At 40.9% G+C, this 12863-nt stretch overlaps 1 long non-coding RNA gene across 1 annotated transcript in view; it reads left to right on the forward strand.

Annotated features, from left to right (window-relative positions):
- The window catches only part of LOC128082372 (uncharacterized), a 318448-nt gene extending 305888 nt beyond the window's left edge, over positions 1-12560 (forward strand). Inside the window, exon 9 of the long non-coding RNA XR_008207640.1 lies at positions 12166-12560. This is a non-coding gene — a long non-coding RNA (uncharacterized LOC128082372). The remainder of the gene's footprint in view (positions 1-12165) is intronic.
- The last annotated feature ends 303 nt before the right edge of the window (positions 12561-12863 follow it).

Here is a 12863-nt window from a genome sequence, read left to right on the forward strand (position 1 = left end):
ACAGAACTACAGAGGAGAAAGAAAACTGTCACAAACACCTTAGATGTACCAATGGTATATAAAGTTTGGTATTTGAATTATTGCCAGCCCTGGCCAGTACTCAAAATCTCAGAGTAAATTTGTGATGGACATCCGTGAACTCGCTTGGTTCCCATTTCCTATCAAGCAGTAAGGAGTTTCATATTCTAAAGCCTGCAAGATTTATGCCTTTTTTGATTCTTTGGAGATAGAAGGAGAGGTTTGCATGTTCTGTTCAAATGGGTTATTTTTATTTCAGTCTTGCCAAGCTCTAAGCTTATCATTTATGAGTATGCTCGTTGTTTTTTCTTGATTGATTAAATATTTTAATGAATTGACTAAGTAGGATAGCTTAGTGGCCTAAGGCAAGTACTGATAACTTTGGACATCATTCTTTTAGGTGAGATGTTGAAAATATCAAAGGCTAGAGAAATCAATGTGCCACTGCTGTCATAATGTGCATGTGCATCATTTGTCCATCTTGAAGCCACATAAATTTGATTCTGATTACTGAATTATTTAACCCAATGCTTTTTGTATTTGGTTTCTGCTATGACTATGCAAGAAAAGAACAGTAGCAGTTAAATAATGGAAGTGAGTCTGGGGGCATTGTCAAAGAATGATTAAATCAGTGGTGAGCTGAGCTGAAAGGGGACATTGGGTAAGGAGGATGGAGTCAAGCACAGTCAGACTCCTCAGGGATATAGTTTAAGAAAGTGGACTGTTTTTTAGGTGAACACTGTTGTGTCTTCATGGAATAAAGCATTCAATACTCCAGTATCTAAAGTTGCCCAGAGAATGGGATGACCCATCCCTGGAATTGTTCAAGGCCAGCATAGATGGGACTTTGGGCATCCTGGTCTGGTAGTAGGTGTCCCTGCTATGACAGGGATGTTGAACTGTATGATCTTTAAGACCCTTTCCAACCCAAACCATTCTGTGATTCTGCTATGGAGTAATCAGAATAGATTTTTGTGTGATCATGTCGATCCACAGATCGTGTGGATTTTGGGAGAGACTGATTTTGTAGTTCCAAGGGTAGGATTGTGTTTTGCTCATAGCAAGAAGTAGTGGCCTGGGAAAGAGAAATCACTTAGATAGCAAGAACAGACATAACTGCTAATGAAAATTGCAGCCTGTTTCTATATTTCTTGCTCGCTCCTGTAGGAAAATACTATTGTAATGTTATGTAATCATAGGATAGGGTTTCTGTTCCTAAAAGAACCAAACCACAAGCAGAAGGGACAGAAAAGGGGTATTTCCTTGTGACATAACTGAAAATGGCAATAGGCCAAACTGCTTGGTTCTACTGGAGAAGTCCGAAATACTGTGTACAGAAGATTATTGTGGGAGGGGGAAGCAACATCAGTGCTTGGTTTAGATGACGTACATGCTGAAGAGGCCGAGGAACAAAATGCCTCTGATCTTCTAAGATAGGTCCTCTGATACCTATCTCAAAAAACCCGCAGCTTCCTAACTCTTTTGTCTTTGCTTACAGGTATATGGAAAATGACTTATATAATACAGCCGGGAGTTGTGGTTGTTGTGTGGGCAGCCTAAGGGAGGAATCCTTTAATCTATAAAAATATTTCAGTGGACTATCAAAATTTGAGTCTTTTCTGGTCAGTAATGGACTTTCCTCAGCTACTGCATACCATCCTCCAATAGCATGGTTTTTTTGTTGGTTCCTCTGGTGCTGACAGTCTCCTGTTCCTCAGAATGATGCCATGCAGACAAGCATTAGATCAAACCTACTTACAGAGAAGCATTCAGAGGTTGGGAGATGGCTATCACTGATCACATGTCAACATCTTCAAAACTCATCTAGGTATGAGCATGCTGTTGCTCAAATAAAGCTCAATTCCTTCCTGCTTATTCAGTGCTTTGCTTATTATACCAATTTGCAAGGTTTCTGTCTGCAGCATCATCCTTCATATGCTGGCTTCCCTACAGTCTAGTGATTCATTTATGTCTCAAAACCAACATCGCTGTCATACGAGCTACCTGAGTATCTGAGAAACTAATTTAACCCCAAGCTCAATACTTGTGGAAACTGGAAATTTGATGTAGTCTTTGCCTTTCTCCTCCTACTCCTTCTATATCATCAGGCTTTTTACTCACTTCTGCTTCTGCAAGTTCCATGCTAGGAAGAGTGGACATTTTTTCATCTTCTTATCCCCAATCTTTTCTCCTTGACATCTCTGCATCTTGTCACTGATTAATTTGAGTCATGGCAAAAACCGAATGCCTCATTTTCTAAACCGACCAGCTCCACCTCTGCTTTCTGTCCTTTGCCTGTTCTGCCACGTGAGCATCATAATTGACTCATCTCTTGTCTTCACGTTGCACACAAGTGGCTAGGAGTCCTGTTGACATGCTTATGTTGACTCAGGATTAAGTTGGCAGATAAAGGGTTCACTGGTACTTTCCATTAGGTTGAACTGTTCCAAGAACTAGAACAGCCCTTCTTCAGCATCTTTGTCCATCAGATAGCAAATCTAGCTAGTGTTAAACTGGGAAGAGATTAATTGAGGTAGTTTGAATGATTTGCCCTTGAGCCAGAAAGGGCACTGCAAGGAGTAGATTGTGCCAGAGCGTTGTTTAAGTAGAAAGAAAGGCACCAAATGATTTTTCATCCCTTCATTAGTTTGGTACACAGTGACCCTGAATGAGTGTGTCCTTGCAGTCCAGCCAGATACAGAAATTTTTCCCTCTGAGCATCATTGTGCAGACTGCAAGCAAAGACTTTGGTGAGAGGAGGGATAGGTTTGCAGGCAGTTGCTAAGAATCGATGGTGGTACAATAGGCACAGTTTTCAGCAATGTATTTTGTACTTCTGGGTATTTTAAGGGCATTAGTCTAATTTATCAGCTGCACTCTAAAGCTAGATTTGGGAAAGAATAGAGATAGATGAACATTAAGCAGTGAGTAAAGCCTAGACAAAAAGGCTGCATTCCTAACCAAAACTTAGTTTTAAAAATTATCTTTGTTTAAAAGGTGTTGAAAAATCCTCTTCCAACTTAGTGGAAGTAAGAAAGCCCATCAGCCTTATTAACCAGGGGGACAAAGCAAGGGATGTACACTGGGAGACTGGAGTGTGGAAGGAGACAGATTTGCAGGTGACACATAGCATTTTGTGGGAGGGAAAGATAAATACCATGGGGTGATTTCTGATGGTTGGAGATGCACAGAGAGGAGAGAGCAGGTACAGGTCTTTCTCCTGGACTACTGTTGATGAGTGCTCTTTTCCATACTGGGCTTGTTCTCATTTGATTCCCCTACTGATATAGATATTTTAAATGGAAAATTTAATATATGTGTAAAATTACATGGGAAGGCTGTGAAACACCTACCTAAGATGTTAATCTCTGAATATCCCTTTATACACAGGTAAAAGAAATTAACACGAGAGTGGCCCAAGGCTGAGAATTGATACTCTCTATTTGTTTGAAACGCCTCTTTAACACAGCTTTCAGACTTTCATAACCCCTCAACTGGAAAAGTTATTAGTGAAGAAGCATTGACCATCACAGCAAAGGATACCTCATCTTTATTCCTTCTAATCTGCCTTTGGCCGGCTGCCTTCCTCTATGTTACAGCTCCCATTGCTAGGCATTGTGCTTGGGAAAACTGCTTGCTTGTTTAAAAAAAAAAAGAAAAAAGTGCAGCTAAGAAAGAGAGAGAGGGGAAAGAGCTGTATTTGTGAGCCTATGGTGAGCTTAATCAACATCCCTGGAGGGACAGCAATGAAGTACTTAACAGGGCTATAGTAAACCGTGCAAGACGTGAACAAGTCAAGATATTATTGACGTTTTCAATTATTTGCAGTCATGGGGGTTTCATTTCTCTGACGATTCCTGAAAGTAACAAGTGCTCCAAAGTTCCACTCTCCCTTGGCTGGCCCAGCAGTGGGCTGCCCCAAGAGGAGCCATGTTGCAGGGAGCGGCTCTCATTCAGCTCCATGGGCTCTTCCTGCCTGGCCTGTGTTATTTATTTTACTATTAGTAACATTCTTAAGGCACCAATCTCTATGGTAACTGGGTGCCCATAATAAATGCATTTATGGGATTCTTTTTGTCAATGGATTCTTCACTGTTGCCAATTACTTTAGTTCTCACACGTGGCCTGTTGCTTGCTCTAGGTTATTGGATCTGAGACTTTTAATAGATAGGAAGGCTGAGAGATTGGCAGCTGAGGCTTCTCAGCTCTCATGCCTGGATCTGCCTCCGCACAGTAAACCTGCATTCAGCTTCCTAGAGGCATATTGCAGGAAAGACCAAAACCACCAGTGCCCCATAGACTTCACAGAATCAGAATGGATTAGGTTGGAGGGAACCTGGAAGATCACTGAGTTCCAAACCCTTGCCATGGGCTAGTTCCCACCCACCAGATAAAGCTGTCCAGGACCCCATACAGCCTGGCCTTGAATACCTTCAGGGAGGGGGCATCCACAGATTCTTCAGGTGAAATCTTTGTCTTGGAGATGTATTCATTGCTTTACCTCTGTTTGCTGAGCCTCTGAGAACTGATGCTGGGAGCAGACAGAGCCTCCGCCGAATGAGCTGAACGCAAGCATTTCTCATGGCTTCATCAGTCATGCACTGTGCACCCAGCCTTGCACAGACAGGTGTGTGGAGAACAGAAATGGCCCCTTGGCAGGTGTAAGGAAGACTATGGTGGGACCTCACTACTGCAGGATGAGTGGTCACACAGCTTTCTTCTCAGAAAGAGTGGTGGTGCATTGGAACAGACAGCCCAGGGAGGTGGTGGAGTCGCATACTCTGGAGATGGTCAAGCAGAGCAGATGTGTCACTGACATGGTTAGTGGGCATGGTGAAGGGTGGGTTGGTGGTTTTTCTAGATGATCTTAGAGGTCTTTTCTGACCTTAATGAATCAACAATTTGCAGGGCAGCGATCATAGTTTCCAGCAGTAGTCAGAACTCAGTGATCTCAATCACCCAGTGCCTCGACAGCATCGTTTTTAATCCTTTTGATCCATTTCTTTTTAAGATGCTCTTAGTGTGGAGAGCACATGGGAGGCTGGCTAGCAGCTCTGGGGCTGTGCAGGGGGATGGCACAGCTTGCAGCAGTGCCACCATACACATCGCAGGAAGAATTATGGTGGATTTTCACATATATCCATAACATCTGTGTGGCTAATAAAATTTACTGAGTTTGTCATGATCAGCCTGTACTCTCTGGTAGTAGAATTATGTCTGAGCATTTGGAAATCTCATGCCCAGGCAGTTACTGAGGGAATATGCTGTGAAGATTGAGCTGTTTCTGCTCAGCTATGGGTACTGCATCAAAACGCAGTGCTACTGCTGCAGCAGAGCTCTTGGAATCAGAGTGCTTTTAGCTCTTAAATGGGACATGAGTATTAGTTAAAACTCCATATATCTGTGTGGGTGCCCACTGACAAATATATATTTGCATGCATGCAATTGCACTAAGGTAAAATATTTTTCAGGTTTCAAAAAGGGAAAAGGGCTTGAGGGAGCTGGAGGAGGATGAAGTGAACAGGGCAAAGCAGCATCAGACCTCTTAGTCCTGGAAGAGCAGGACAGTGAGAACTCAACACATTTGGTGAAGTTGCTGCTTCATAGGAAATCATACAGCAGCGTTTTGTTATTATTTGCTGTGGCACTTGGTGACTTTAGTTTTTTTTCTGTTCTGATGGAAAGCTGGTAAAATCCATGCTGTGTTGCTGGATCTTATATAATCTGCTGATAGCTGTCAGGTTCTTTGGGAAAAAAAGGTGGACAAGTAATGCTGCAAAGACAAATCCTGATCGTGTTCATTTTATAAGCAGAGATAGTTGAGGTCTTACTTGTGACAGACTGAAAAACAGCGCTCAAGAGGGGTTCATGGGGTTCATGCGTTCTGTATTTGTTTACTGCATTTTGTTGGTCACGGGTTAAACCAAAATAAGTCTTGCATCCAAAATGCAGTCTGAATTCTGTGAACACAAGAAGGAAGATGAGTTCAAAGCATGTGGGCATCCAGATCCTTCCCATGGGCATGTGGACACTTCTTTTTGAAATAGCAAGGCGGGCAGTATTTAGCAGATCTCATTTTGGTCCAGAAAGAATCATAAGCTTCTCTCCTGCAAATGCCCTGTCTTTCTAAATGGCTGTGGCCACTCCTGCTTCTCCTTTTGAGATACTTTCTGTTTACACTTGGTGCCAAAGCACTTGATTCCTCCATGTTTCCAATCCTCAAGAAGAAAGCTCTGTGCTGCCATTGGAAAGAGAGTTCAAGTCCTTTATTGTCTTAGATCCAATGATAATAAAGACAAATGCATTGGATTAATAATGCTCCTACCTTGAAATTTAATTTAAAATCCCTTGTAATGTAATCACATTTGGGTGTGCCATTACCCAGATGGAGAGAAATTTGTTTTGCTGAGAAATTACTTTAGCATAGGAATGACTTGAGTTTATTAACAGGAAAAAAACATGACTCCCCTCCCCAGCCACTCCCCATGCATTCCAAAAATAAGAAACTCATTTCAACATGGACATTACTGGTTAAAAAATAATTACACATAATGAAATGTCATATTTCACACATACTCCCTGCAAACCACGCTTCTTAGTCTTCCCCAAAACACTGCAGGGTGTAACCAGCTCTTTCTTCCTCCTTCATGAAACGAATATTTCACAATGGAATCATGTGATGACAAAAAAAAAAAAAAAAAAAGCATCACTACCCAGAGAGACATAAGAAATTGCCACAGGCCACTGCGTATAATCCCACACAGTATTAAGTAGTCATTGTATCTCCTTCCAAGGCTTCATTCTTCTTTTGTGACCTACAGCCTCAATGAGAGTTTTTGCAGAAATAGAGAGCCATGGAACAACAAATTTGGGAACCGTGTCATTTGACATAAAATGTATGACTTAGAATGTTATTATTTTTTTCTTAATGTATCTTTCAGCCGCTGTCATTAGAATTGTTAAACAACATTAGAAACGTGTTTTGTCAATTACCTTGGGGACAAGTGTAAAATATCAGGCTGTTAAATGCGTGCCACAAAAAACAAAGCAGTGCAGAGCAAATGCTGCATGAAGAATTTTCTCGGGTCGGTGTTGCAGTGCTGCTCATGCGTCAGCACACCTCGGCGTGGAGCTTCCACCCAGGGACAGCCCCGGGTAGCTGTGAGCAGATCTTTGCAAATCAGAGCGATGCTTTCCGTAAAAGTCTGCTTGTGCTTGAAAGCAGATTTCTGCAAGGGTTCTGGTGCTGACAGTTTCTCTGCAGGACCTCTTGCAAAGTGCAGATGCTCCATCCACAAATGCGCTACGTGTGCAATCTGTGGTGTGCAGTGAGGCCCCTCCACCAGCTCAGATCTGCATTATTTCTTCAAGCAGGGCTTTGGAGGGGGCTCACTGATACTTAGTTTGTAAAATCTATTCAGTGTGTGAAGAAATGTGTGCATCATTCTGCATAAAACGGAATCTCACATTAATTTTCTGCCTAAGAACAAGAATATGCCACCTATACTTTGACTGGACTCTCACTATGTATTTCATAAATGGGAAATGCTGCATATCTGTGCAGCTGGGTGTTGTACTTCTATGAGCTTAGGTTTGGATGGACATGACAATTTACTCAGACAATATTCCTTTTAAAATGAATACGTAGAGATGAGTGAGCCTGTGACATTACTGAGAAAATAGACTACTGAAGATTATCTAATGATTATCACTGCTGCAGTGGAGTGAGGTAATGGTGCTGAGTTGAAGTTTCTGTGTCCCTGGAGGTGTTCAGGAATTATGGAGATGTGGTGCTGAGGGATGTGGGTAGTATTGGTGGTAGGTGGATGGTTGGACTAGTTGATCTTACAGGTCTTTTCCAACCGTAATGATTCTATGGCAAAATTTTTGCCACTTCCAGGGATTTCCAAGGGCAGCAAGGGGGAAACAAAGATGTTTCAGTTTTCTTTACTCCTTAAAGCTCCACCCAAATAGGTGGAAATGTTGGAAGAAATGAAGGGACTGAGTAGGCAGGTGAGGAACTGATTGGAAACCACAGGAACAAAAAGATGTTTTTAAAGGTGGGGAAGAAGATCTGACAAAATGTCTTCAGTTCCTCTCCTCAAAGTGTGGAAAAAAGAAATGCTCATTTGAATATATGAAATTTTACAAACGTTGAACAGACAAAATCCTCTTAGTTTAATGCCCAACCGCATCCTGCCTGTGATTAACAGCACCCAGGGGCTGCACTTATGAACCCTGGTCAACACTGAATTTAGGAAATTGTTTTGTAAAATCACAGTCTGTATTTTTATTGCAGTGCTTTGTCTGGGGGAGGTTGTACAGCCACCCGTAACACGCTCCATCTTCAAATCTAGGCATGTATCAGATTCAGAGGTTTGAAAACCAGCTAAATTTACACCCTGCTCGCTCTGGAAATAAATCTGTTCATTTAGATGAGGTCTCGTTTGAAATGGCTTAGCCCAATAATTAATCATCTCATTCCCTTTATATATTTGTGGGTATTTGAAAGAAGTTTGATTAGTTACCAGTGATTACGCTTCCCAATACCCTGCAAAGGAAATAATAAAGTAAAAAACCCATCAGGCTTTTGGAAAGGATTGCTTGGGCTGAATTTGGGCTGAATTTAATAGAGACTTGCTAAGTGGCAATTATTTGTCTGCACTTAACAGGAACTCCAGAATGAAATGGTTATTGTCCAGCAGTTGTACTGAGTTTTTAAACTCTGTGATGGGAAGATGCTTTATTGGTCTGGATGGGTACTGCGCACGTGATGCTGCCCATCATTTCTAATCTGTATTGTGGCCACAGTAGTGGAATGCCAGAGTTCACCATAGCCATGCTGTTTAACCTGGCCCTATTATTACAGTGACCTTAACCAGCTAGGCAGTTCACAGAGTAGGTACTAAACAGAGCATGAGATGAATTTAATGGATTACTAGGGAGTATGTTATTGCAAGGAAAAGCACCTGTGGAGCAACATATTTACCTCAGTTCCACTGAATGAGCATGTTGAAAGTGAATTGGCACAGCCTTCTGCTTTATGAAAGGAAGTATTTTGTCATTCTTCATGCTTTCATTAAGAGAATTTAAGGCAGAGGATGCTGAAATGGTTTGGTGTAGGCACGAAAAAAAAATCACAGATTAATAGCGAAGCTTGAAAACGGTAAAGCATCTCATTTTTGCTTTTCCATCAACAAGCCTAATAAACCACGATGAAACTATTAACATACAAATAGACAACCTTCTGATTAAAACAGCAGCAGCCAGGGCAGCCTGAAAAAGACCTCTTCACACAGAAAGCAATCATGATAGTGAATATTGTCCAATTCACTTCCACTTGCAACAAAACTAGAAAATCAACATTTAACCAATGATAATTTTGCATAAACTGATGTTATTTAACAAATCAGATGCTTTTGATTTTTGTGATTCTGACTGGTATTCTAGAAGCTCCCAAATCTACAGTATGCTTTAGTCCTTTGAATTTCTACTCTATAAATAAGGAAAAGTGAGCACACAGGACCAGATAAACCTCCCTAGAATAAAGGCAGAAATTATCCTGTATTATATTGTACTTTCTTTCTTGCATCTCTTCCACAGTGCTGTTCAACAGGGAGAATACGCTTACTGGCTTAATGATTAGAAATCAATAAGGTAACCATCATGATTTTATGACACATCTTTTCCTTTAGTACAACCAATGTTATTATTTCTTCACTTCAAACACTATCTTATACAAAACAGATCAGGTCCTCAGTTTCTGCAAATCAGCTATTTTCAGTAGGTACATTGCAGCCAAGGATTTGCTTTTGTATTTGAAGTCTGAGACTTTTTCAACCTGTTTTCAGCTGGTGAGGATGTGGATTTCAGCTCTTTATCAAGAAGGGTTTGTCCGTAATAGGATGTGGAATTCTGTTTTTTACATTGGTAACTTTGTAATGGCTATGTGTGATTCTATAGAGGTGTTGTTTCCATTAGTGACACTTTACTTTGAAAAGGACGTTTTGGAAGCACTCATTCTGTCATACTTAGTAACTGAGTTTAATTTAACAGTCTGCTCCATGATGATGATGATCTGTTGGAAAGAAGTTTCCTCATTTTACAGTCCATCCATGACAACTTATACCACTAAACTATTTCAGCTTTTGCATAGAAGAAATTTCGTTTTGTCATGAAACAAGTCTGGCACAGGAGAATTTTCTCTTGTGGCAAAGCAAATCCTGTTTCCTGTTTGCATGGACAATGCCTTCCTTGCACAAATGATCGTGAAAGCCTGGACAGAGGTTTGGTCACTTTGAGCTGAGAGGCTTTCTGGTAATGCTGTGCTGCCTAATTCCAGCTTAAGCAAGTAGTGTACACGTGGTTACCAAGCCCTTCTGAATTTCCTCTTGCCCACATTCAGAAAGGGTGTCTAATATGTGCCTAAATTTCTTCTCATTCAGTAAAGTGCAGAGACTCACCTGTTATTTTAAGCATGCATTTAAGTCCGGTTGATTTCAAAGGTGTACACATGCATGTGTTGAGATGCATTTTTTCCATGTCTTGTACCTTAATGGATCCTGTTGCTGCTGGAGTCAAGCCATGTTTTCTTCCAGTTGGAGATAGGAGTGCTTGTAGAGTACCTGAAGGAATTGTTTCTCTCAAGAGAAGCAGTGCCCTTGGTTGTTTTAAAAACAGGTCTTTGTATGGTAACTCCAAAATGTAGAGGCCTTTTGTTATCCATCCTAATTTTAACATTGAAACAAGTATGCATTGGGTAGGAATTGTTGAGCTTCCAGTTTCCTTTTGATCTTGTAAAACTTATTTTGAACATTCCTTTCTATCAAGGCATAGAACTGGTAACTTCTCATGGTCTGAAACTTGATCATCATACATTATGGAACATGGTGTCCTAATTGGACAGCTAATGTGGCCTCCAAATGAGCAGATGCTCCTTTGTGCTGTGAAATTAGTTGCATCAACCATCAATTTATTTGGTGGACAGATGACACAGGCAGGCAGCTGAGAGTTTTCATTTGTGAGTAATATTAATTGTGGGTGTAAAATGAAAGATATCAGCAGTGATGAAGGTATCACTCAGTACTAGTCTGAAATGTTTTCTAAATTAAACTCCAAAATGTCTTAATGTCTTTTGAATGAGTGGTTTAAAACAATAATGGCTAAAAATGTTCAATAGGTCCCAGGTATGGTGGATAATTGTATAATCCCATGAGTACCACCTTCAACTGAGCACACTGGGAAGGAAAAGGAGCAGAAGCTGTAGCTTAGAGGGAAAATATTCTGCGAAGAATATTTCTGAGTAAATGTACAGCATTCCGTGCAGAGGTTGTATGTTTCTGTAGTTATCGCTTGAAATATTGTGTCTGTTTTTCATTTTCTTGCTTTGATTTTAATTACCAGCAAGACGCTTTTATAAGCAAATGAAATTTCAGCTCTGCACTGAACACTGTATGTTCTTGGGTGAAAAAAAAGTATGTGGAAGTGCCCACTTGTTATTGTTCTCCTTGATTTTGTTTTTCAAGCTCTGTCTTCTGGTTTGCTGTTCCTAAGTCTGGAGTAAATGGGCTGGGAGAGCTGCATTCAGATCTCAGTTCAATACACAAGGCCAATAAATTATGCAATTATCTGATACAGTCACAGAGTAACATCATATGGAAACTAATGGTGCCAGATCAACCACATGTTTTTAAGAGGGTTATGAAGTTAAGTGATATGCAGCTAAATGTCATCTGTTTGCAAAGAATTGCGGAATTTGAAAAAAATTCTTTAGAAGATTCTAGCAAATATAGCAGTTGCAAAAATACCGCCGGGATTTTTCCTTGGTCAACGTCAAGAAGTCTGAAATTCAAACAGAAAGGACTGCTTCTGAAATTCTTTCTGAATTCCTGATTGCCATTCCCAGACGTCTGATGGTTTCCCCTTGGAAGTCTGTCCTTCTGAATGGGTGATGCCAAGCAGCCTCTGACTTCAGTCAAAGCAAGTTTTCAGATATCTAGCTTTTTTTTTTTTTTTTTACAAATCTTTAAAAATGAGCCATTCTTTGGGATTTCAAATTAAAAATTAAAAACAAAAGTGTATTTATTGCACGTAATGCCCTGTGTTTGCAGTGCCTTGACAAAAGACCTTCATTCTTTGTTTATCTAGATCCTGAGCAGAGCTGTTCAGCTCACATCTATCACTGAGACTTACATGTGCCTGCTGAGCCACTGCTATCACATAGAAGGGTGGAGATGGGGTAGCAGTTTGCTCTGAGAGACAAGATGAACGTGCCAAGTTGCACAGAAGTATTGGCAATGGCTTTCTTGGGGAGAGATTGAGACAGCTTTTGACAGGAGCCAACACCCATTTTGAGATGAAAAATGTTCGTCCCACCATCTAACTCCTTAGTCTCTTCCCCAGCAGACATTTCTCTGGGAAAACACCCACTGCTGTGTCTCTGGGGCCACTGGAGATCCTGTGACTCGCTCTGCGGTTCCTAAATCCACAGTACCCACCCTGTTTCTGCTCAGACTCTCTTTTTATTGCATTTTGCCTGCGTATAGTACTGCAAGCAGCCAACTGGCTGCATTTAAATCTTAAGAATACAAGTGAAACAAGCTTCTGCCTGCTTGTTGTCTTCTTTCTAGACATTTTATGAGTGTCATTGTTTCAGTATCAGTGTGGTCTTTGCTGTTTGCCATGCCCCATGTTGATGTGAGCATTGCTGGTCCAGGCAAAACTCAAGAGATGTACTTTGAGCTATATTCTGGCCCAAAAGAACCGTGTTTGTCTTCTGTTCTTCTCTCAAGCGTGTATTTAGATTAACTGTAATTTTGATGCTAGCTTGCACAAGTCTCATCCTC

Source organism: Tympanuchus pallidicinctus, unplaced genomic scaffold, assembly GCF_026119805.1.
Source record: "Tympanuchus pallidicinctus isolate F22 unplaced genomic scaffold, pur_lepc_1.0 scaffold22, whole genome shotgun sequence".
NCBI classification, from domain to species: Eukaryota; Metazoa; Chordata; class Aves; order Galliformes; family Phasianidae; genus Tympanuchus; species Tympanuchus pallidicinctus.